The sequence below is a fragment of the Cotesia glomerata genome, linkage group LG5, assembly GCF_020080835.1.
Source record: "Cotesia glomerata isolate CgM1 linkage group LG5, MPM_Cglom_v2.3, whole genome shotgun sequence".
NCBI classification, from domain to species: Eukaryota; Metazoa; Arthropoda; class Insecta; order Hymenoptera; family Braconidae; genus Cotesia; species Cotesia glomerata.
Genome location: NC_058162.1, coordinates 15,517,221 through 15,544,064, shown reverse-complemented (window position 1 = coordinate 15,544,064; position 26,844 = coordinate 15,517,221). Strand labels below are relative to the sequence as shown.

Genomic DNA, 26,844 nt, shown 5'->3' with positions numbered 1-26,844 from the left:
GTTTGTGATGGCTGGTTCTTGTTCGCCATCTGGTGCGACTTCCATGTCATTATTATCTGCAGTGTTGCCCGGATTGTCAGTAATTTCTACATTACCTGTATTTTTCGCTAGGTGTAAGTATTTGTTTTCGGTAGGTGTCGCTTGTGTTTCTGTTCGGATTTGTGGTCTCGCTGGATGTTTAGGCAGTTGCCAGCCATCTGATGTTTTTTGGTCAGCGTTACTTGGACTTCGAGACGGTTGTCGTCTTTTTGCATTAATGTTTGGCTGGAATTTGTCATTTCGTTTTTCGTTGAGTGCTTTCGCGATCATTTTTTGAAATTCACTGTCTAACATTTCAGTATTAATATTGATGGATTTTTTCCTTAGAATTTTATTCACAGGGTTTAGGTCACTGGAGCAGAGTTGTAAAAAATGCATTATTTTTTTAATGCATTTTATGTGTCACTAGCTGTTACCCGCCCGCTCCGCTGGGCACTTCATAGAATTGTATTTTTAGAGATCTAGACTTGAAATTTAATGGGAGTATTGTTTAAATTTGTACAGATTTCAAATTTTATCAGATTGGCCCGTTCCTTTTATCCCTGTGATTATTCTAGCTAATATTCATTGTAAATTTTAATGTGCAATCACTATGACATTCCAGTGGTTTTTTTCCAAAAATGAATAATGACTGAAACGAAGAAACAAATTTGAAATGATCATTGAAAGTTTCAGTTAAAGTAATTGCGTGTCTCATAAGTGAAGTTGAAATTTGGCTAGCTTAAAGCGTGACGAATTTTGCCGTTAATTTAAATTTCCTTCGTGACATCAATTTTTCATAGAAACTTATTTGTACATGTTTTTAACGAATTCTCTTAGAATAAATAGCCAAATTCCTTTTTCACATCTCAAGTGCTTAGAAAATGCATTCATTTCAATCTGTTACGTTCCCGCGATCCGGTAATAAGAACAATTCATGGGTTATGTGATCAGCAAAAGTAAAATGTATGTAAAATTCTTAGTCCGTTGAGTGAATAGCTACATGTAAAGTTAAATTTTGGAAACCTTACAATGACTTTTTTTGCCGCTGCCAAAGAGACGATTGTTGTGAGAAAATATAATTATTAAAAAAGGAAAATATTTAAACTGTTGGCCTTGGAGGCCATTCCCGTAAGTTCCTGTTTCTCTTGCGATTCTATCAAATTCTATATCTGTAGGAACTGTATTTGAAAAGTATAAATTTTTTGACAATTATCACTCCCACACTCTTATATGGGAGAGGAATTCCATAAGATCCTATTCTAGAAAATTTCTACATTATAAACAAAAGATTTCAACAAAACTTCAAGTCCATAGAAACTTTTGTTTGGAAATGAGAGATTTTCATTGTTAACACCCCCGCAATCCCTTCTAGGTTTAGAATTCGAGAAAATCCATTCTTAGCTGAACTTGACATCATACACGAAGATTCTCACCAAATTTAGAGTCTGTAGAAGTTACAGTTTGGAAATTAAAATTTTAGATTTTAGCACCCATCCCCGCAATTCCTATCGGAAATAGTCTTTATTGAAGTTCATTGTGAGATGATCTCTACATGAGAAATAAAAGATTTTTACCAAATTTAGAGTTTTTAGAAGCTATATTTTGGAAATTAAGATTTTTTATTGTTAACACCCACCCCCGCGATCCTTATTGGAGGTAATTCGTTGTAAAGTCCGTTCTTAAATAATTTCTATATTATATGTAGAAGACTTTTACTAAATTTGGGGTCTGTAGGAGCTATAGCTTGGAAAATAAAAATTTTATTTGTTAACAACTACCCCTACAAACCCCTGTGAGGTGAACCATCGTGAAATTCGTTCGTATATTATTTCTACATCTCTTACAGAAAATTCTTACCCAATTTGGAATATATGGGAGCTGTAGTTTATAAACGGAAATTTTTTATTGTTAACGCCCCCGCAATTCTCTTTGAGGTAGAATATCGTAGAATTCGTTCATAAATTATTTTTCCATCACTTGCAGAAAGTTCCTACAAAATTTGGAGTCTGTAAGAGCTACAACTTTAAAATTCAAAATTTTCATTGTTTATACCCATCCTCGCAACCCCTGTGGGGTGAGATATCGTAAAATTCGTTTATAGATTATTTCTATATCTCTTACAGAAGATTCCTACCAAATTTGGAGTCGATAGGAACTATAGTTTAAGAACGGGAATTTTTCATTGTTAACGCCGTCGCAAACCCCTTTGGGGGAGGAATTTAATAAAATCCATTCTTAGCTGAACTTGACAGGAAAATTATACCGGAAGATTTCTACCAAATTTAGAGTCTATAAAAGTTACAGTTTGGAAATTGAAATTGAAAATTCTAACACTCACCCCCGCAATCGCTATTGAAGGTAGAATTTATTGAAATCCTCATTTAGATCACTTCTACATCACACATAGAAGACTCTCACCGAATTTGGAGTCTGTAGGAGCTATAGCTCGGAAATTTAAAATTGTAATTGTTAACACCCACCCCCGAAATCCATATTTGGAGTAGGTTATCATTAAATATGCTCTTAGATCATTTCTACCTCAAATATAGCAGATTCTTACCAAATTTAGAGCCTGTGGGAGCTTTAGCTTAGAAATTTAAAATTTTCATTGTTAGCACCCACCCCCGCAATCCATATTTGGAGGAGGTTGTTATAAAATCCACTATTAGATCATTTCTGGATCACATATAAATGATTCCTACCAAATTTGAAACCTATAGGAGCTATAGTTTAGAAATTTTTTATTTTCATTGTTAACCCCTACCCCGCAATCTTTATTGGGGATGAATTATCATAAAATCCGCTCATAGATAATTTCTACATCACATATAGGAGATTCCTACTAAATTTGGAGTAGATAGGAGCTATAGTTTAAAAATGGGAATTTTCCATTGTCAACGCCTCCGCAACCCCCCTTGTGGGTGGAATTTCGTAAAATCCGTTCTTAGCTGACCTCTACTCGGCGAAAGGAATATTCCTACAAAATTTCAAATCTCTACGCCTTATGGTTCCAGAGATATCGTGATGAGTCAATATATAGGTGGAAATCTCATATATATATATATATAGATAGATTTATTGGCACCAGATGTACAGCTTGTCTAACAAACTCTGATACATCTTTCGCTTAAATCTACTTTTCTTACACTAATTTTATAATTTATTATTTTATTTTAGTATTTCAACTTGATAGTTAATCTATATTTCAATCTATAACGCTAGTAAATACTTTCTTCGACTTTGGGTCGTTTCCTTAGTTTCAGTTTATCGCATATAGCAGATTCTTTTCAAATTTGGAGCTTATAGGAGCTACAGCTCGAAAATTTAAAATTTTAATTGTTAAAACCCACCCCCGCACCCCCTGTGGGGAGGGATATCGTAAAATTCGTTCATAAATGATTTTTACATTACTTACAGAAAATTCATACAAAATTATGAGTCTGTCAGAGCTGTAGCTCGGAAATTTAAAATTTTCATTGTTAACGCCCACCCCCGCAATCCATATTGGGGGTAGGCTGTCATTAAATCCGCTCTTGAATCATTTCTACATCCCATAGAACAGATTCTTACCAAATTTGGAGCCTATAGGAGCTACAGCTCGGAAATTAAAAATTTTCATTGTTAAGACTCACCCCCGCACTCCTCTGTGGAGTGGGATATCGTAAAATTCGTTCATAAATTATTTTTACATCACTAACACAAAATTCATACAAAATTAGGAGTCTGTAGGAGCTAAAAGTCGAAAATTTTTAATTTTCATTGTTAACGTCCACCCCCGCAATCCATATTGGGAGTAGATTGTCATAAAATCCACTCTTAGATCATTTCTACCTCGCATATAGCAGATATTTATCAAATTTTGAGCCTTTAGGAGCTACAGCTAAAAAATTTAAAATTTTCATTGTTAAGACCCACCCCCGCATTCTTCTGTGGAGTGGGATATCGTAAAATTCGTTCATAAATTATTTTTACATCACTTACACAAAATTCATACAAAATTAGGAGTCTGTAGGAGCTAGAAGTCGGAAATTTTTAATTTTCATTGTTAACGTCCACCCCCGCAATCCATATTGGGAGTAGATTGTCGTAAAATCCGCTCTTAGATCATTTCTACATCACATATAGGAGATTCCTACCAAATTTGAAGTCGATAGGAGCTATAGGTTAAATGGGAATAAAAATGAGAATTTTCTATTGTTAACGCCCCTGCAACCCCCCTTGTGGGTGGAATTTCGTAAAATCCGTTCTTAGCTGACCTCTACTCGGCGAAAGGAATATTCCTACCAAATTTCAAGTCGCTACGCCTTATGGTTCCAGAGATATCGTGATGAGTCAATATATAGGTGGGAATCTCTTATATATATATAGATAAGTATTTATTCTTGGTTGTTTAACAGGACGGAAAGAAAAATCGTTTCAAGTTTTGAGCTATGAGAGCTTTTGATTAAATGGTTTGACTTTTTATTTTTATTTTACACCATGCATTTTTTCTAAGGGCATTATTCCCGAACTCTATTCCAGCCTAGTTTCAGAGTTCTAAAAGCTATAGATTGAAATACACATTTTTTTTTAATTTTTAACGCCCCTCGCACAACCCCTCTTGAGTTGAATATCATAAAATTAATTCTTGATAAACTCAAACATGCCAAAAAAATATTTTGGCCAAGTTTTAAAGTTCTTAAAGCAATAGATTGAAGATACAAATTTTTAATATTTTTAACGCCCCCGCACAACCCCCTTAGGGTTTAATATCATAAAATTAGTTCTTAGTAAATCTCAAACATGCCAAAAGAAATATTCTGGCCAAGTTCCAGAGTTTCAAAAGCTATAGATTGAAAAACAATTTTTAATTTTTAACGCCCCCGCACTCCCTCTAGGGGTGAAATATCATAAAATTAGTTGTTAGTAAACTCAAAGATGCTAAAAAATTTTTGGTCAAGTTTCAGAGTTCTAAAAGCTATAGATTGGAAGATAAAAATTTTTTTAATTTTCAACGCCCCCTGCATTCCCTTCTGGGGTGGAATATCATAAAATTAGTTCTTAGTAAATTCAAACATGCCAAAAAAAATATCCTGACTAAGTTTAATACCTATAAGAGCTGTATTTTTCAAATGTGAATTTTTTTCAATTAACACCCCCGCAACCCCTCTTGGGGGTAGAATTTCGTAAAATCCGTTCTTAGCTGACCTCTACTCGGTGAAAAGAATATTCCTACCAAATTTCAAGTCTTTAGCTCTAATGGTTCCAGAGATATCGTGATGAGTGACTATATAGGTGGAAATCTCTTATATATATATATAGATTATTCATTATCAACGTAATAAGTAATCCGAGCAAAAACAGTTTCACTGTAAAAAAATCACGCCAAGTCCACGTTCATAAGACTATTAAGAAAAAAAAATTTTATTTCTTTACAAAAAGATATAAAATAAAAAATTAAAAAATCCAAGATACCGATATGGTTGTATATGATTTTCGGAAATTAAAAAAAATTTTTTTGTAAATTTAAAAATTAAAAGAAACAATTTTGGAACGTATTTAGTGTGCGTGGTTACAAAATATTTCACTTTTTATGAAATTCGTAAAATCTATCTACTAGGACTTTTAAAAAAAATTAAATTACACAATCATGCACACCAAGTACGTTCCAAAATCGGTTTCTTTTAATTTTTAAATTTACAAAAAAATTTTTTTTAATTTCCGAAAATCATATACAACCATATCGGTATTTTGGATTTTTTAATTTTTTATTTTATATCTTTTTGTAAAGAAATAAAATTTTTTTTTCTTAATAGTCTTATGAACGTGGACTTGGCGTGATTTTTTTACAGTGAAACTGTTTTTGCTCGGATTTCATTATTTTTTGTAATTATTATAAAAATTGACAATTTTAATTTAATACATTTCCGGTGGCAAACTATCCCCTTTAAGCTATAGTTCATGTAAAAGTTATTCTTACGCCGCCTGGCGTGTGTAATTGCAAGCTGTCAAATATCTTTTTTTCACTGTAGTTTCCCATCTATTATAAGATTAGCATGCATCCTTATATTATTTAGTCTCTGGCCGTCCGCTTTTTACATAAGAAAAAAGTTAAAATCTAAAAATCTGGGTCGCTATAGTTTGTGCTGATTATTTTTAATAATTTTAAATAGAAATTATAAAGATAATTGATAATAATCAAGTAATTCGCGTAATAAAAAGCATGAACTACTATTATAAAATATCATATGAAAAAAAAATCAAAATGAATTTGAAAAAAAATTTGTAACCTCAAAAAACCGTTCTGCTTACGGTATATACACACTCGGTAGTCTGGCTTGAGAACGGAACTTGGCGCCAGACTCTATCGAGTCTGTTGATGTATTTTATTTTCATTACTCATTTTTTTTCTTTAATGAGGAATTAATTTATTTTCATTTTTTTTTTTTTAATGAGCAATGTAATTTTTCGCACATTACACATTTTTAATTTGAATGAGTATTTTGAAAATTCACATTAAAATACTGTATGTAAATTAGTAATGTAACTTTTTTACATTACTCATTTTTTCAATTTTAATGAAAAATTAGTCAATATTTCATTACTAATTACTCATTATTAATAAGTATCGTGGCTGTTAAGATTCCCACAGTATTTGCCTTGCATTATTCTGATTGGTCAGTATTAAAAATTATGAGAAACCTGTAATCTAATTAGTTTAAATCATGAAACTGCACAAGATACTTTTTCTTTTTAAATTAGAAGATCTTCAAATTATAACCCATGATTTTAATATCATTATAACAAGTTAAAATTGATTACAAGAAGGAAAAATTTTAATCTAAAAAATCTTATTTCTAAAGTAAGTATTAAGAAACTCTTTTGGCTGAAAGCAAAAAATTATATTTTATATATACTGATAGAAAAACAATCTTGATTCAAGAAACTTTTTTTCTTCAAAAGTTGATTTTTGTTTCCAAATTTTTAGCTGTCTTAATTCAAGAAATAAACTCTTAAAACTAGATATAGATATATTCCTCTCAAGAATTTTTGTCTCTTGGTTCAAGATAGGCGATAACATTGATTGAAGATATTACCGACTTGTAATAAGAGTCGCTTTTTTTTTTAGTCATTAATTTATTTATTTTCAAGAAATAATTTTTTTTTATATTGAAATGAAAGATTATTTAGTTTTTGAAATATACTTTAATAAATATTCTGATGTTTAAAATTAATTCAAATGTTTATTAGAAAGAAATTGACAAAAATTTTACATACAGAATTAAAAATAAGTTATCAAATTAAAAAAAAAAAAAATTCTTCGCTGGTAAAAAATATTACAATTTACATATACTTATGAACAAATTATTATTAATATTTCTTATTATTAGTGATTGAGAAGAACAATTATCCAACAAAATATTTCTTTTATTTGTAGTTTTAATTATATTATATGCTCTGAAATGTGAATTGTAATTCAATACTTCTAATAACATACAATTAAATGTGACAATTTTTTCATTATCTGCATTTACCGAGATGTCATCAATTTCATAAAATACTGGGTCATTACTTTCGTCAAAGTTATCAATGATTGCCATTCCAATTTTAAATTTTGTGCCATTTACTTGGTACCAATCTACACAAAAGTTATTTAAATCATTATTTTTATTTCGTATATATTTATCATTGTGGATAATCTGTCCAAGGTGTTGGCGTCAGAACAATCTTCAGAGCCATTTATTTCTGATCATGACTTAATTTTTGTGACTTATAATTACAAAGTTGAATTACAACAGCTGAACAGCTTTACATTCAGAAATTGGAATGCTATTGATGATGATAAGCTGCGAGAATTGTGTGAAGATATTGATTATGAAACTCTGAAGGAGCTGGGCTCAGTTGATGAAATGAACACTTGTTTACATGCACACCTTGAACGTATTATAAATGCTATTGCGCCTGAAAAATTGGTTGTTCCGCGTCGACCACCGGCTCCATGGTTCACTGATGATATTAGAAGTCTCCAATGTCGGAGAAATAAGCTTTATCGCATCTACAGAAGGACGAGTTATTCTTATAAAGAGTACTCTAACGTCAGGCGATTGATTAAAAAACGTATTACTGAAGCAAAGAAAAAATACTTTGACAATCAATTAATTAATGCAAAAAACTCGAGGGAACTTTGGAATGATCTAAGAAGATTAGGCATTGTTAAACAGAAGAAATCACAAACTATTATAAAAGTTGACTTGAATGAATTAAATGAATTCTTTGCACGTGCGTCGGGTAACGTCATCGATTCAGATGTTGACACGTCAGACATATTGTTGGTTGATAATAATGGCGATGAATTCACTTTCACAGAATTGAACACAGTAACAGTTAGAAAATCAATTATGAGATTGACGTCAAATTCATGTGGCTCGGATGGCTTTTCTATCAAGTCATATAAATGTGTGCTGCCTTTTTTTCAGCAAGCAATTACAGATCTCTTCAACATGTCATTAACTACAGGAGTCTTTCCGGAGAATTGGAAGCTATCACATGTGATTCCTATTCCAAAAAAAGCTTATCCAGTAAACTGTGAAGATTATAGGCCTATATCGCTATTGCCAAACTTGTCAAAAGCCTTGGAACGGTGTGCTCATGACCAAATTGTTAAATATATCAATGACAATAATTACTTCGATGAATATCAGACAGCATTTCGTGGAGGTTTGGGTACGCAGACTGCCATTGTAAAGTTCTGTGATGATATAAGATAAGCGGTGAATGAGTCAAAGGTTTTAATTGCGATCTCATTTGACCTTAGCAAGGCCTTTGATTCTGTTAATCACAAAAGATTATTATGTAAATTGTCATATATGAACATGTCTAATTCAGCCGTTGATTGAATTGGATCTTATTTAGCAAACAGAAAGCAGTCCGTACGCTCTAGCGAAGGTAACTCGTCGTGGAAAGAAATTGTAAGTGGTGTACCTCAGGGAAGTGTGCTTGGTCCGTTATTATTTTCACTATACATCACATATTTAGCTAAACGTTTAGATTGCCAATACTTATTCTATGCTGATGACTTACTGATATACCTTTCTTGCCATCTTTCTCAAATCAGTGTTTGTGTGAATAAGCTTAACGGTGAAATAATAAAAATTACAGATTGGTGCAGAACTAATCATCTAAAAATGAATCCTTCGAAGACGAAAGCAATTATTTGTGGAAGTAGAGCAAAAATTAGTAGTGATGAGTGCAGACTAGCCGACACAATCTTTGTGGAGGGGTGTGCTATTCCTTATAGTAGCACTGTAAAATACCTTGGGGTGACTATAGATAGTACTCTCTCATGGTAGAATCAAGTAACAAATTTGTGCAATCGCGCTATGAGTATTCTAGCACAACTAAAAATAAATAATGAAATATTTAGTGAAAGTTTACGTATTAAGCTAGTATCTACTTTAATAATTCCTCTCTTTGATTATTGTTGTGCGACGTATACGAATATGTCAAACAAATTATTATTAAAGATGCAGCGTAAATTGAATTCATGTGTTAGATTTATCTATAAAGTACCAAAATATGAACATGTTACTCCATATTTCAAAAAGTTAGGTTGGCTAAAGCTTGCAGCGAGAAGAGACTATTTCATTGCTTGTCTGTTTTATAAGGAAATTCGACTAAATTATCGGCAGCTATTCGGCTCAAAACTAAACTTTTTGCCTGTAGCACTGCGTAGAGGTGATGTCCGACAAGACTATCTTCGTATACCGCAGGCTAATTGTGTCATGTATGATAATTCATTCTTAATTCATGGCATACGTATCTGGAATGCACTGCCAGCTGAGACTGTGGCTGTAGATAATTTGGTTGAATTTAAAAATGCTTGCTTCAATCACTTTTTTGAACATGACAATTAATAATTGCAATCTTTATTTTGGATCGTATTTAAATATTTTTTCTTGTAGAATTATTATGACTTTAAATTAAGTTATTTGTTTGTAATAAATAATCTATTTGGATTTTATAACATTTGAAATTAAATCTAATTGTAAACCTTTAATTAGTTAAGTAATCTTGTAACCTATGTAAACCAATGTAATTTAAATATTGATGGCTTTGAGGGAGCTTAGGTTCCAGAGCTAAATAAATTTTTTATCTATCTATCTATTTACTATAACTCATTTTATCAATGAAGCCAATTTTACTTTAATATCTAAAACAAGATTTTAATTGACTTCTTGTGGCTACTGATAAAGGCAACTGTATTTGACAAGTTATTGAGTCAGAAATAATTTTTACATCTCGATGTTTTGCCTCATACTTAAAAGCACTTACTAAAATTGGTGGTCCAATCTTCATAATAATTTTTGGATAATGTAACAATAAGTGAAACTTTGGTTTAAGTTTTCCATCAAACAATCGAATAAATGTTTCGTGATGTTCATAAATTAAATTTTTTAAGTACTCTAATAATTCTAGTGAAAATGTTTGAGAGGTAAGTATTTCTGTAATTTCTAATAATAAATTATAATAAATCCAAACATCATTCCCTTCATCTATAAGATCTCCAACTATGAAACCAAAATTTCTTACAAGACTTAACATTTCTGATGCAGACATAATTATGTATTTATTTTTTAAATGGTTCGCCGTAATAACAGCTGGAACTGCTTTTAAATCATTATACAAAAAATATTTCAGTCTTGAATTCAACTGATCGAGAGTAAATTTGTTATTTTTTATAAAGTTATCAATTATCAGAGCCATTGAGTACCTATGTATCCCTTCCATGAGATCATGCATTACATCAAAAGACCAATTATTATAAGCATGGTAGCTCGGTAAATCATTCCAGACACAAACTTCTTTTAAATTAATTTTATCTTCTAAATATCCATCCTTAGCATGTTCATCGTAGTCTTCTACTTTTCGTATTAAAGTTTCATTTTCACTGGTTTGTTTTTCAGAATCAGCTTTGGTTGTCAGGCATATTCTGCAAAAGTAGGTAGCATTGAAGCTTTCTGGGAAACCCAAAATACTGTTGAGACCTAAATTATCTCCTGCTAGAGTTATCAGAACAAATTTCACATTTAATTCTTCGTTGTTAACGCAAATATTGATGCCGACTTCTTCTAACTTTTTTAAATCTAATATTAATTTTTTAAATATTGATTTATTACCAAATTTTGTTCTGTCGCTAGAATAAAATAATTGAGTTAAAAAAATATTTTCTAACCTGCTGGACATAGTTGGCGGAACGGTTGAGATTGACGTATAAACGGCACCAAGCTTATTTATTCCAGCATGACTACCAAGTGGATTACCTGTTTCTAAATCATCGTAGAATACTATTAACGGAAGTATTAAATATTTGTTTTCTTTCTGCTTCATAACATCACTCCACAAAGTACCTTGAACAACGTTTCGTATAATTTTATTTGTATTATTATTATTTTCTTCAATTAATTGCTTTTGGTAATTGTAGATTGTTGTAAATACATCAGGTAGCTCCAAAAATAGTTTCAATGAATGTCCTAATGGGAACAATGTAAGTTTTCGTTTCTGTTAAATTCAAGATTTTTTTATTGTTTACTTTTTTTTCTTTCTTATGAATCCCAAAAACTTCACTTCTTGGTTCAACATAACACTCTGAATTTTGATAATGTTGAATACGTCTGTATTCTGTTCCCAACTGAGTAAAAGCATTTTTTATTTCGATGTATATTGACGATATGTTCGTTAGTTTGTCTTCAAATGGCATGCTGGAGTCATTTAATGATTTTATAACATTCATCAATAAATCTAATGTGAATGTCTCAATCATCTTAAATAAATTTTGAATCAAGGATCTTGGCATGCTCAGAAAGTTGTACATATGAGATATAAGTTTATTAATTTCGGAAAAATAATAATTAGATCCATTACTGCAGTTTTCTGTTCTTTCATACCCAATGGTTTCATCAAAATTAGTATTAATATTATTTATATCAGATGAGGCTGAATCAACGAACGATCCAGAATTGCTCAAAAAAGTATGATTCAAGTTCGTGTGAGGTAAATTAAAATTCGATGCGTAGTTACTTTTATTTGATGATGATGATGAACGCTGAATAACTGATGAATTGTCATTATGAAAATGATTGAAATGATATTGTAAACTATGTTTACTATCATATAATCGATAACAGTTTTTCACTGGACAGGGAAATTCAGATTTTTTGTGAGTTTCTGTTAAATGTAAAATGTGTTGTTTGATTGTTGTTTCTGATATATGGCATAATGGACATTCTAAATATGAATAACTATCTGCTGTTGATGATGAACTTGATGGTTGAACAGTACTCGTATTGCTTGAACAATTTGATACAGAGCATTCCTGAAAGTTAATTAAATATAATAAGTATTATTTACTCGGTCAAACTATTATGATATTTTATATATATATATATATATATATATATATATATATATATATATATATATATATATATATATATATATATAATATAAAAAATATTTGGTTAACTTACTTGATGCGCTAACACAAAAGTTTCGATGTGTTTCTTCAAAGATATTTTAGTATATTCATCTGGACATAATTCTTCAAGGTCCTCATCGGTTAAAAATTTTAATAATTGAAGTGTTATCCCATTATCTGAGAATAAAAAAATTTTATTTTAGTCATTACAATTATTATATTAAACCTGACTAAAAAATCGATGTAATTCATTCTTTCAAAATTCTACATCTTTGATAGTTCATGGTTTAGCAGTTGAGTATTTATTATTGCAAGCATTACCAATAAATGTTTTTGTTGTACAGGTAGGAATATTCCATGTAGAAAATGTTTCTTGTAATGTCCACATTTCACGAGTATTATCCGACCTCTTGGTACAACGCTACATAAATTATATTATAATTAAAAATTTCATAGAAACCCTGATTAAAAAAATGGATTGAAAAGTATTTAAAATAATTGAACACATGTAACTGTATATCTAAATATTAATACACTATAGGTATATAGTTTACATAAATTCAATTCTTTTCAATACTTTTCAATCCATTTTTTAATCTTACAATAATTAGGTAATTATTTAGTATAACTATCACGTAGTTCTTTTGTCATAAAAAGTTGACATTTAAAAAAAATTTTTTTTTTTTCATTTGATCATTTCACAACAGATTATAATAAAACAGATCGACAATGAGAAATCAAAATTTCAATGAGTTTTTTGCTATTAAAAATCACAAAAAAGAATAAGGTTATTTTTTTTTCTAATTAACAAAAAAAAATTGAACAGCTTAAGAAAACAATTCTCAAAAATTTCATTTTTTTTTTATTTAAAAAATTGACATTTTAAAAGTTTTGTTTCAAACTAATTTATTTTGAATGAATTTTTAAGAACATAAATAAATTACGGGTGGAAAGAAGTTTTATTGTATAGATTTTCAAACTTAAAACCCGGTGACCGTGATTCTAAACAATTACTAATAATTATTTACCAAAGAATTTAGAGGTTACTTACAAACCAAACAGTTTATGCTGATCGATGTTATTTAAATTTTTGGAGTACTCTAACGTTATTTTTTAATTTTTAAATATATATTGTGATTTTGATAAAATTTTCACTGTGAACATTATATAATTAGCGTATTACAAAACAATTATTTGTCCAACATAAAAATGAAAAGTTTAATGCCAGTAATGATATCACTAAAAAAAATGTCGCCATCTGGTACAGTGGTTGCTTACTAGCGCGCTTCCTGCTGTCTAAACTTACAACTTCTTTTGAGTGAGTCTGCCTTTGTCAATTATTTACTTTCTTCACTCTTAATTACGTACGACGTTATTGGTTATATTTTATTAAAAAAATAATTGCATAACTTTTTTAAAAAACTAATCAACATAGTGTGATTTATTATTGTCAAGTAACAATAAGTTGCATTAATTAATTTTAATTTTCAAGATTATCGCATTGATCGATGAAAGACATTGATATTTTTTACGATTCAACTACAATTAAAAAATAAAATAATTATTGAATTTTATATTTTTAATCAAATTTAATTAAAATAATATACTATTAACATTGACCACCAAGGCCTTACTTTGATTATTTAATCAAAAATATTTTCAATAATGATCAAATCTTAAATAGCTAATCTATACATGTCTATGAGTTAAGATGTCCAATAATAATGATATGCCGAGATTATCGATAAAAGAACTTTTTGATCAATGGAATATTCCCGAAGATATAACAAATAATTTTATTGGTAATTAAAATTATTACAATTATTAGTATTTTTACTATTGATGTTTTTAAAAAAATTACGATCTTCAATAAATAACAGAACATCATAATATTTTTTTAGGCAATGAAATTACACTTCAACTATTAAAACAATTGTCACCTGATGTGTTGAAAGAATTATGTCAACATATTCTTACAAGAATAATTTTACAGCAGCATATTAATCAATTTGTGGTACCAATTCATGTAATTTTATTTTTTGTTTATAAAAAAGTTAGTGATTTCCTCTAATTTATTTAAAATAAAAATGTTTCAATATGTAGAATAACGCTTCAGAAGAAGTTAATGAAGAGGATGGAAATAATTCTGGCAATAACTCTGATGATCATCCTGAAGTAGCCGTAGAAGCAGAAGTTATCGATGAAGTTGATTATTTTCCATCTTTAGATTTAACCAAGCAGATAACAGCATCTCCTGAAGGACCTCTTATCTCTGCAGATTATTCCCAGAATGGGAAATTAAATCCGACTAATCAACAGTCAGTAGTGGACATTATTAGTCGCTTTTTGTTTCCTTGGCTGGAGGAAAAGTAAGCAATTCTAATCGATTTTGTTTGTCTATATTATATAAATTTACACATAACAAGTATCTTCTCGGTGAATTAAAATATTTCTTTTATAATTGAGCAGAGTTGATTCCTACAAATTTATTTTAGTTAAAAATATATTTAAAATTTTTTTACAGCATGATAACAAGTTGTCATTACCGTTGTTTGTTAAAAAAAATAAAAAAAACATTCCCAAATGAATGTTTAAGTGTTTACTTTATCAAGCCAGTTCCTAAACGGCTTTCACCTAGTAATAAGCCTATTCCTATGAGAGGCAAATTGCCTGATAAAATTAGAAATACAAGGCACACTTCTGGGATTACTAAGGGTAACAGAAAACGAAAGAGCAATGTAATCGATTTGACTATTGAAGAAAAACGAAAGCGATACGACGAATTATTAGGTTTGTAATCGATGTGATAATTAATAGATCGTAATTAGAAAAATAATATAAAATAATTTTTTAAGAAAGAAGCATCTAATACGATAGTTCTTTTTGTAGAAGTGAGTTAATTGAAATTTCATTGGCTTTACAGCCTACTTCCGCTAGTTAAAAAGATAAAATACATATTAATAATATTACATTTCATCATAATTATTATTTTCAGAATCCTGGTGACATTGAGACTGAAATCGAGAAACAGAGAACCCGTGCTTATAATAAGCATGATACCGTACAACCATATATACTTATTCAAGGGAACATGACAGAGCATAACCAGGTGCTGTTGGTTGTAGACGAAATCAAGTATCAATTTACGTCAGCAATTACAGCATGTGATTGTTTATTTAAATGTTACCACGTTTTTGGAGCACAATATCCAAAGGATTCAAATCACATATATTTATTAATACAAAGGTGCCTCTTTAAGATTAAAACTCAGTATGATGTTTTGCCCACGACGATTATTGATATTGATCAAACGTTTGACAGACTATAGGATAAAGCAATATTTGAAATAAATGTATTTGAAAAGAAAAATAACAATTTTTAATTGTGTTGTATTTAAAAAATTTAACAACTATTACGAATGTTTAATTTTAATTATTTATTTTATTTATCATGTTTTTTAGAAATAAAAAAATTTTTCTAATAATAAAAAATTGTAACATTTTTTTATCTACCCTTTAACATGTATTTTTTTATACTCTAAAAGCTAAAATAATATTTTATGACGATTAAGCACAATTTTCTTTACTTAATCAAGTTATTTTCATATTAAATAATCAATTTATTCATAAAAAAGATATGTTAGATCGAAAGTCTATTGAAAAAATTTTTTATTGACTTCAATAACATGGTGATGGAAGAAATTATTACTTGAACCAAAAATTTTCAATTTTTTGAATGATAATGTTATTTTGGTTGAAAAACTTAAATGTATCGATTGAAGATAATATAGTTTTGAGTAAAGATACAAAACTTCTCCAACAGAGACATACATTTCTCAAGCCAAGAAATTCTAAACCAAGACAAGAATTTCTTAAAGCAAAATAATCATTTGTCTTCCAAAATAAATTCTTAGATCAAGAAAATATCTCTTGAGTCAACATAAATTTTCTATCAGTGTTGGCTTCAGATAACGAGTTACTGCTGTAAAATTTTATTTTTTTTAGTCTGAGAATTTGTTTTACAAACTCGAATTGATTTTTATGTCAGTTTATAAATTGATTATACTTTTCAACATTGGAGGTATATTCTTGATTATAGATAGTGATTATTAATAACTAATTGATTTAGAAGAAGCTAGATATTTTCTTTGATCGAAGAAAATTTTTTCAGAGGTAGAAAAAATTTGGTAAAACTCAACTTAATACAAAAAAATTTGCAAGCTCTGTCATAATAAACTTTTAATTTATAACAAATAAATTGGGAGCAAACAAAACCTTAAGAATATGAATTTTTATGAACAAAATGGGACTTTTTAAAAGAGATGAATGTAATGATCTCGAAGTAGAATAAAGACAATTTTTAGTAGTTATTTATAATATTCCAGCAGAAAAGTCCTTTAAAAAATTATTAACTATCAGTGAAATAATTGAGTATAATTTAAAGAGTAAAAATTAATTTAAAGCTGATCAATGATGACTAAATATAAATCAAATATGGTGTGTGCTTGTGCAATCGATAAAAAATCTTTACAAAAACACGATTTAATAAATTCAATTATCAAATGTAGTTTTATTAACAATTATTTCAATAAAAAATACTATTTCATATATCAAAAGTTAACAATAATTTTTTGCAAGGTTAACTTTACAAAGTACTCTTTGTTCGAGATGCTCATCGGTAAGTCTGTTGTATCTTGGTAGGTTCATCATTGTTACATGACTGAAAAGCCTTTCTGTGGGAGCAGATGAAGGCAGAGGCGTATTGAACATCAAAAAAACTTTTCGGATTGATGGAATTTTTCCAAAAGTGTGAATCCAGTTTCTCTGCTCTTCAAATAACGAGCTACTTCAGCTGCAGTTTCACCTTGTGAAAGTGACGGTTGAAATTCAGGAATCGCTGAAGAAAATTCTCCAAAATTAAATTCATCGATCTCATCTTCAGTAATGCCAACTGTTGAGTCGATAGATGTTTCTGCGGACACCACGTCTGAGAAACGATCATGAATTTTCTTTTGATCTTCATCAGTAAAAGGGGCCAACCAGCGGCCTTTAAACTGTGGGTGAGAGATGGCAGCTAAAAATGCATCTATATCCGGTTGAGATGGGTCAAATAATTTTTGAAATCGCTTATTAATTCCATCGATTATTGCTTGAGCAAGTGGCTTGAAATCAATAAACGTCGTATCATTAATTAATTTCTGCATTTCATATTTTACGGAAACTAATGTTGGAAGAAGAACACCATAATAACACTTGTCTCCTTGTAAGCGATCAATAGCACAAGCCAAGGGTTTCGAACAACGAACATACTCCGCCAGAAATTTAAAGTCTTTAGACTTGAAACCATTCGTTAGATTGATTTTGCTGTTGTCTAAAAGTTCATTTTGAACCAATAGAAGTTGATTAATACAATCATAAGTGGAATTCCACCGAGTCATAACTGGCCGTTTTAGTGAAACTCCTAAATAAGCTTTTAAACTTTCGGAAGTCTTAGAAGATCGTAAACTTTTCCATAATGATAAACATTTTCCTATTACGTTGAAATATTTTTTTTTTTTCAAGGTCTTAGAATTATTGATTGTTTTTAAAAAGTCAGTTGTTGCTACCAAATTCAACGAGTGGCTAGCACATCGAAAATGACGAGGAAGTTTATCTTCACATTTGGTGGCAAACTCATCGCTTATCTCCACATTTCCATCGACAGAATCAAAGTCTGTCTCATAAGTACTAATATAAATTGTCATGTCCGTATCATCAAGTTGTTTTTCATTCGAATCTAAAAATAATAACACATATCAGCACATGAGATAAAAAAAATTAGGAAAACAGTTGATCCTAAAGGTTATCCCTGCAACTTCCCGCTAATTCCATGCTTGAGCGCTCAAAATTGTACTTATTACGTTTTTGAGCTCATGGAGCTCAAAAATATAATTTTTGTGTAATTTTAAGCTCTCCAAGCTCAAAAGTCTGATAGAAGTAATAAAACACAATTTTTTGAATTTTCAAACTGCAATAACTTTTTAATGAATAAACTGATTTTCACACGATTTGCGGCATTTGACGCAGTTTTTTAAGCTCCATGAAGAATTTATAAGTTTAAATTGATCGAACTAAGAATTTCAGAGTGATTCCGAAAAAACACTTTTTTCGTTTTTCTTTCGACAACGATAACTCACGAAAGAATCAACCGATTTTGACCGGACTGGCAACGATCGACGTGGTTTTTCAATATTCAGAGCTGATTAGTTTTTGAAATCGATCAATACAACCGTTTAAAAGTTATTCCAAAAAAACCACATTTGAAAAAAATTTTTTAACTTCCCGCTAAGAAAATCGAAGATTTTCAAAAATCGGGAAGTTATTGTTTTCACCCCGTTTTGCAAAAATCGAGTTTTCATGAGATCTGGACGCTTGAAGGTCACAGGAAGCTTCCCTGACTATCCCCGCGAGGTTGTCACTATGTCTGTGTGTGTGTGTGTGTGTGTGTGTGTTTTTTTTTTTTTTTTGTAGGGGGGGAATCCTTTTTACGGATTCTAGGCATAGCTGTTTGGCCTGGATATGTGGCGACTCGACGCAGTGTCATACTAACTCGACACTAACGCCCCTACCCACTAAACCCTAAACCCCTTTTCCTTCTTTCCTCTAATTCCTCATGGAAACCGCCGTCAGGCATTACTTCGTGAAGGGAGGATCTAGCTACTGCTCTTCCTTCTGGTGGCTAAGGTGTTAACTATCTTCCTTCTATCTTCTGCTATTTGCTCTTTTTCTTTCGGTGGAACGCAAGTCTTTAAGGACTTCTGTTGCAAACGTGTTGGTAGCGTTCCAGGCAGCTTCTGATGACAACATTGCTTCTACTAGTGAATCTGGTTGCATTCTCTGGTTCAGGATCCTCTCCAGTTCTTCACGCTGTGGATCGAAACGAGGACATACAAAGAAGACGTGCTCCGCGTCTTCAGCAGCTCCTGGGCAGGACGGGCACTCCGAAGAGTCATCGTGCTTAAAGCGGTGTAGATACTCTCGAAAACACCCATGTCCCGACAACATCTGCGTAAGATAGTAATTGACCTCACCGTGATTCCGGTTAAGCCAAATGTCGACCCGAGGTATGAGACGGTGCGTCCACCTACCCTTCTCTGCAGCATCTCATTGTAGTTGCCATCGGCCTATGCTCTTCTGCCGTTCTTCAATTCTAAGTTCTTCCGGGCTCAGTGCAGTTGACCTTTTTCGTTGGTAAAGGGCCCGTCTTTCCTCTGCTAGAACTCTAAGAGGTAGGGTTCCAGCAATGACGCACACTGCTTCTTCTGATATAGTGCGGAAGGCACTAGCTACTCGTAGGGCACTCAGTCGGTATATTGGTCCAGCTTTTCTCCATGATTCTTGGGTTTCCAGTGCATCAGCCCAAATGGATATTCCGTAAGTGAGCACTGATGTGACTACTGATGACAATAGTAGCCTCCTGCTCTGCATTGGGCCTCCGATGTTAGGCATCAGCCGTGCGAGACTAGCCCTCACTACTGACGCTTTGGCACTGACATGTTCCACCTGCTGTTTGAAGTTGAGTCGTGCATCCAGCATCACTCCCAGATAACGGATAAATGGTTGTGATGTGATTTCTTGTTCTCCGACTCTCAACTTGATGGTTTCTACCGTTTTTCTGCTGGTGATGAGCACTGCCTCGGTTTTATGCTTGGCTAGTTGCAAGTTCATCATGTCCATCCACAAATTAACTCGTCTGAATGTAATATCAAATGCCATTTCTATCTCTTCGAGGTGCTTTGCGACAATCACGACAGCTACGTCATCCGCATATGCTACAAGTTTGACTCCCGTAGGCAATGCTATTCTCAGGAGGCCATCATACATGATGTTCCATAGCAGAGGACCTAAGACTGATCCCTGTGGCACTCCTCCGGAGATTTCGTACACTTCCGTACCATTCGTCGTGTCATATTTCAGGAGCCTGTTCGTGAAGTAGCTCGCTACTATTCTGCGAAGGTATCCTGGTATGTTTTTTTCTTCTAGAGCCTGCATAACGCAGTCCCAGTTAGCGGAGTTGAAGGCATTCTTGATGTCCAAAGCAGCCACCAAGCAGTATTTCTTCTTTCCACCTTTCCATCTCGTTCCGGCGATTGCATCCTTGGCTATATCAACAACCAATTTGATAGCATCCAGAGTTGACCGTCCTTTTCGGAAACCAAACTGGTTCTCTGCTAGGAGTGGATCGACTAAAGCCTCTATTCTCTGATGAATTATGCGCTCGAATATCTTGCCGGCCGTGTCTAACATGCAGAGTGGTCGGTAGGATGACGGTTCTTCCGGCGGCTTTTTCCCCTTCGGAAGTAACACTAGCCGTTGCTGTTTCCACTTCTGGGGAAAAGTCCCTTCCTTCAGGCATGTATCGTAAACGTCCAGGAATAATGTTGGTGCTGCCCTAAGGATTGATTTCAGAGCAATATTAGGAATTCCGTCCAATCCCGGCGCCTTATTATTCCCTACTCGATTTCCTGCCTCTATCAACTCGTCCAACGTGATAGTTGGGATGTCTTCAGAATTGAGCTGCTCCAACTTGCAGGTGAATACCAGCTGTTGGGGAAACAACGTAGTAACAATCTTCTCTAGGAGTTGTGGACACGTAGGTGATGGCATTGGTTGGAATTTCAAGTGGGTCATAACCACCTTATACGGTCTGCCCCATGGATCTTTCTCAACTTCTGCGACCAGTTCCTTCCAGCAACGTCTTTTGCTTTCTTTGATGGCTCTGTTCAGTTCTTGACGGGCCTTTTTATACTCTGCCAACAGCTCTGCGGAGTTAGATCGTCTGTAGCCACGCTGAGACTTTCTTCTTTTTTTAAGACACTTTGAGCGTAGAATGCTAATGTGATCGTTCCACCAGTGCATTGAAGGTCTTGAATTTATGCGACGTTTCCGAGACATACTAGCGTCGCAAGCCTGGGTGACTCTTCTCATTAGGTCCTTGGTCTTCTCTTCAGCAGTTTCTATGATGATCGGATTGCAGTCTAAGGCTACTACTAAAGCAGTGGGGTCGAGAGACTTAACTTTCCACCCAACCGCGCTAGCGCTCCTGTTGTCTCTTGTTAGTTTCTGGCCAGTTGATATTTCCCATAGTATCGCACTATGGTCGCTGGCTGTATAGATGTTCAATACTTTCCAAGAAAAACCTCTTCGAGCTAAGCAACTGCTGACAAATGTAAGGTCGACAGTTGAGTTTGCCTCTCCTTTAGTATACGTTGGCGTGTCACCGGTATTAAGAAGGATCACGTCCAGAGTGGCCATTGCCTCGAGAAGTGCTTTTCCACGTGTATTAGTGAACTTGCTGCCCCAGTCGGTTGCCCAGGAATTGAAGTCACCAGCTATTGCCACGGGAAAGTGTTTTCTTGCGTCCTCAGTTAGCCGATCAAGGAAGTCTTCAAAATGGTCATTAGAGAGACTAGGTGGTGCATAGCAACTGTAGAAGCGGATGCCATCTATCCATGCTGCTACGAAGCCAGCTTCTTTATTGTTGACTGTTCTCTGAAAAGGACATTTACCGAAGGACCAGATGACGGCTTTGTTAGTGCTGTCAGATTCCCAGGGTTGGTTACTCAGATGTCTATAAGGCTCACTTATAAGTGCTACATCTGCCTCTAATTCGCGCACAGTTTGCATGAGCAGGTCATGCGCAGCCTCACAATGATTGAGGTTGAGCTGCACTATCTTCATGTTCTTGGCTTCGTTATCTTCTGGAGCGCTTCTTGGAAGATGGGGCATCTGTTCGTGCCTGCATGGTGAGCCGCCTTTTCTACGCCGTGCCGTTCAAAGCACAGTGCACATTTAGCTGGATTTTTACAATCAGCAATTTTGTGTCCTTCTTTTCCGCACCTTATGCAGAGTTTAGACCGGTCGACTTCGCTTTTGCACTGCGATCCGAAGTGCCCAAAGTGCCAGCATTTGAAGCATTGTATGGGTCTCTTCGTTGCTCTCATTCGGCTATTAGACCAGCCTATCCTTATTTTGCAGTTTCCCTCCAGTAACTTTTGTGCTGCAGCTGCTGGTAGTGACACTGTGGCTGTCTGTGTACCCCTAAAGGCTTTACGGATCTTGATTGCCTCTAGTGGGATTTCACAACTTTCTCCAGCTTCCCTCTTTAGAGCGGTCTGAATATGCTCTTTCGTCGTGTCGTCATCGACATCTCGGATCTCGATGGTCTCCTGTGGCCCTTTGCAAATCACTTTGGCCTCCTCCTTAAGGATGTCCGCGATCGTCTTTTGCAGACCTTGGCCTTTGTCAGTGCTCTTCCTCGAAATCGTGATCAACAAGTCCCCACTTCTGGTCTTGTTGATCTTATCCACAGTTGAACGAACCTGCTCATCTGGGACGTCCTTCTTTATACGACGCAGAATCTCGGCATACTTTGTTTTCTCGGCCGGGTGGATGATCAGTGCGTCGGGTCTGATCCATTTGCGTGGTTTTTTCTGCTTAGGCTCTGGCCTGGGCTCCTTCGGCGGCTGTTTTGAGAGTTGCTCTCTAGCTAGCCTTCTCTTCTCCTTCTTAGACTGTAGTTTTTCCCAGTCAGTCGTCTTTTTGGGTTCGTCGCCCTGCCCTGCCAGTCGTTGGAGAGGGCTTTTTTTCAAGTCCTTCTTCTTTGTGACTTTGTCGGTTGACTCTGGCGAATCTCGGTCCTTTCTCTTTCCAGACCTTGTGTCAGTTTCACCCTTGTCCTCAGCAGCAGATTCACCGTCACCGTCGGCTCCAGTGTCCATTGCTTCTTCCGTCTCATTTTCAGTTTCCATGCGGCGTCGTGATGACTGCCATTCCTCGTCCAGTTTCTTGAATCTTCCAAGAGCATTGACCACACCGGTTGTCTTGGTCTTTATCTCCTTGTGGATATTGACCTTAGTTTGGACAAACTCTTGCAGCTCAATGGTTAGCTTCTCAAGGCGCTCCAACGCTTGCGTTCTCTTCATGTCAGCGCTTGCTTCAATCGCTGCTTGTTGAGCATGAAGCCCGTTTCTATTCATGTTTGTTTCCTGTAACTTACTCATTCTTTTTTGATTTACCAGCGCATCGTACGGAGTGGAGCGGGTTGCCATAACTAGGAACGGGTGTACCCTCGGAGATAGTACTCCTACCCCAGTTCCCTGAGGCCTAGCCGACACTTAGCCAGTCCCGGAATACACGGACGGACTAGACTCGCTCGGAGCGGTGAAGATTCCGATCTCTAACACTCACTGCGTACTTCCTGATCAAGGCCCGAAGTGGCTGGCTCCTGATCCACTGCTGCAACTTACACCTCGGTAGAGCAAGCTCACATCAGCCGTGGCCTGCATCGTCGGAAACTACGATACAGGTTCCGGTCACTCCCAGTGGGTCACAGCAGAGAACGATCGTCTTGTTAGGTCAGTAAGTGCGACCAACCCATTAAAGGGGAGTTTTGTCCACGGGAGCGTATTTTGTTTGGTTATTTTGCTTGGCTCCTACCCGCTGTACCTCATCAACTAAGAGATTAAGTGTCATCCAAGGACAGCGAGCGTTCTCCCATCCGCTCGCGGAGACGCGCCCGGTAGCAGTATCTCTTCTGTGTGTGTGTGTGTGTGTATGTGTGTGTGTGTGTGTGTGTGTGTGTGTGTGTGTGTGTGTGTGTGTGTGTGTGTGTGTGTGTGTGTGTGTGTGTGTGTGTGTGTGTGTGTGTGTGTGTGTGTGTGTGTGAGTGTGACTATTTGTGAGTGTGACTATGTGACTCGCTTATAACTTTTGAACGAATAAACCGATCGGAATGTACTAAACGGCGTTCTAAAGAGTTCCCTCAAACTTAGATTTCCTGAGAAATTGAACCGATTCGGACCGATAAATTTTGAGAAATTTTGAAAAATCTCAAAAAAAATATAGAAAAAAATCATTTTTGAAAGTGGTTTTTTTGGAATATCTTTTAAACGGCTCTATCGATCAACTTCAAAAACTAATCCGCCTTTAAGTTTGAAAAACCACTCCGATCGTCGCTAATCCGGTCAAAATCGGTTGATTCGTTCGAAAGATTACAAGTACGAACAAACGGATAGTAGATTCTGCGACGAGTGTAGGGAGAATGGGTTAGGAGAAAGGGTCGACAACGTGGAGCACTTAATGCTTGAATGCCATGAGTACGAGCCTCAACGTGAGGTGCTCAAGGACATATGGGGTGGGAACGCGGAGTGGGCGAGCGTTGCGCGTGCGATTGCTACATCCCAAAGTAACTTCAAGCTTTTAAAAGGTTTCAGTAAAGTAGTAATGTGCTGCAAACTCCAAACCCAACTAGCTAACGTAAACGCAACTAGGGACGAGACTCAACAGACATCCACCTAGGTAGAGTCGGAGCGCCTAGGCACAAGCGATATGCTCCACACAATTGTGAGGACAGTATAAAGCTTTGGATGACTGCCGTAGAATAAGTTAGGGAAAATGACCACAAATAACACAAGTGCCCGGGCACCCTACACACGCAAACACTTAAACGTAAAATCATATTTTACACACAACACATTACACAAACAACATGGTCTTCAATCGACTCCGCCTCCCCGTGGTCCCCGCTGGATACTGCTCATATTGTGTGGGTACATCTTGATGTGCCTACAAGGAATGAGTTGCCAGAGGAGTCGATGAGAGTTGCACACACTTACAATTGTACGCAACTCTTGCAGCTGTTCAATGAATGTGTATAAACACAAGAGAGCAGGGTTTTTCCTTGTCCGCGAACTGGGCTGTGTTCTCGCTATGGTGGGGGTAGGACAAATATACGTGCGTGTATAGCTCTTTTGAGCCCAGGAAACGGCCTCTTCGGAGGTAGGCGAAAGCCTCGCCATATATTCTTCGTTCGAAAGATATCGTGAACAAAAGAAAACCGAAAAAAGTGTTTTTTTGACATAACTACTTCATTTCTTCTCGGATCGTTTTTGATGATATAGAATAATTTCAGAACTTAAAAAATCGCGTCGATCGCCACCAAAAACGTGGAAATCGGTTGATTGGTTCGAGAGATATCCTCGATAAAATATTTGGAAACAAGTGTTTTCTTAACATAACTCCGACATTTTTTGGAATAACTTTTAAACGGCTGCACTAATAGATTTCAAAAACTAATCAGCTATTAGTATGAAAAAATTACGTCAAGCCGGTCAAAATTGGTCAATTCGTTCAAGAAATATCTTGAACGAAAGAAAACCAAAAAAAGTGATTTTTTGGAATTACTCCAAATTTCCTAGTTTTATCAATTCAAACTTGAAGATTCTTCATGAAACTAAAAAAATTGCGTCAAATACTGCCAACCGCGTGAAAATTGGTTGATTCATTTAAAAATTAGTGCGGTTTGAAAATTTAAAAAATATTGTTCTATGATACGTCTATCAGACTTTTGAGCTCGAAGAGCTCAAAATAACACATAAATTGTATTTTTAAGCTCGAAGAGCTCAAAAACGTCAGTAGTGCAGTTTTATGCACCTAGGTATGGAATTAGCGGGAAGTTGCACAGATGGCCTTCAGGGTTTACCGTTTCTCTAATTTTTTTTTGTAGTTTTTTTTGAGATTTCTCAAAATCTACCGGTCCAATTCGGCCTAAATTGTATTCAAAATCTAAGTTTGGTCAAGCCCTTTCGAATGACGCCAACTGCGATGGAATCGGTCAAGTCGTTCAAAAGTTATAAGAGGGCCACATGCACACAAACATATACACACACACAAACATATACACACACACACACACACACACACACACACACAATACATACATACATGCATACAGACATAGTGACACACTCGCGAGAGTAGTCAGGGAAGCTTTCTAGGACCTCAGAACGTCGAGATCTAATGAGAATTCAATTTTTTAAAACGGGGTAAAACCAATAACGTCCTGATTTTTGAAAATTTTCAATTTTCTTAGCGGGAAGTTAACAAAATATTTAAGCGCAATGAAGTCAAAATTTTAATAACAATAAAAACAACTAATAAAGCAATTATTTTTTAATCAATTTAACTATAGTTAGAAAGAGTAATTTAGATTCCCGATTGTTATCAAATGACGTTTCTGAAAGTTTATTTTGATGGAAAATACGTGATCATAAAATAATGACACATCGATAGTTTTCAGGGAAATGCAATTTTCTATTCAGTACAGTTCTCCTTCCCTAATATATAACAGATTATCTTTATTTCTCTTGTTAATAACTAATGGAAAAATTGAGATGTAGCTAAAATATCTTAGGGAGGGAGCACTGAATTCAATTTAATAAAGACTAATTTACTAATGACTTGATACGTAAATTCAATTATTCTAAGCAATACTTTCGTCATTTGAGCACTTTTTTGTGTCTGTATTATAAAAATAACATATACTTACCT

General features: G+C 34.3%; 1 protein-coding gene and 1 long non-coding RNA gene across 2 annotated transcripts in view; both read left to right on the top strand.

Moving 5' to 3' along the window:
• Positions 1-26,844, top strand: part of LOC123264925 (F-box/LRR-repeat protein 16) — a 367,204-nt gene that overhangs the window by 279,080 nt on the left and 61,280 nt on the right. The window lies entirely within an intron of this gene.
• Positions 14,111-15,843, top strand: LOC123264939. The gene is made up of 3 exons (XR_006509455.1): positions 14,111-15,265; positions 15,331-15,366; positions 15,471-15,843. It is a non-coding gene; the product is annotated as an uncharacterized LOC123264939 (long non-coding RNA).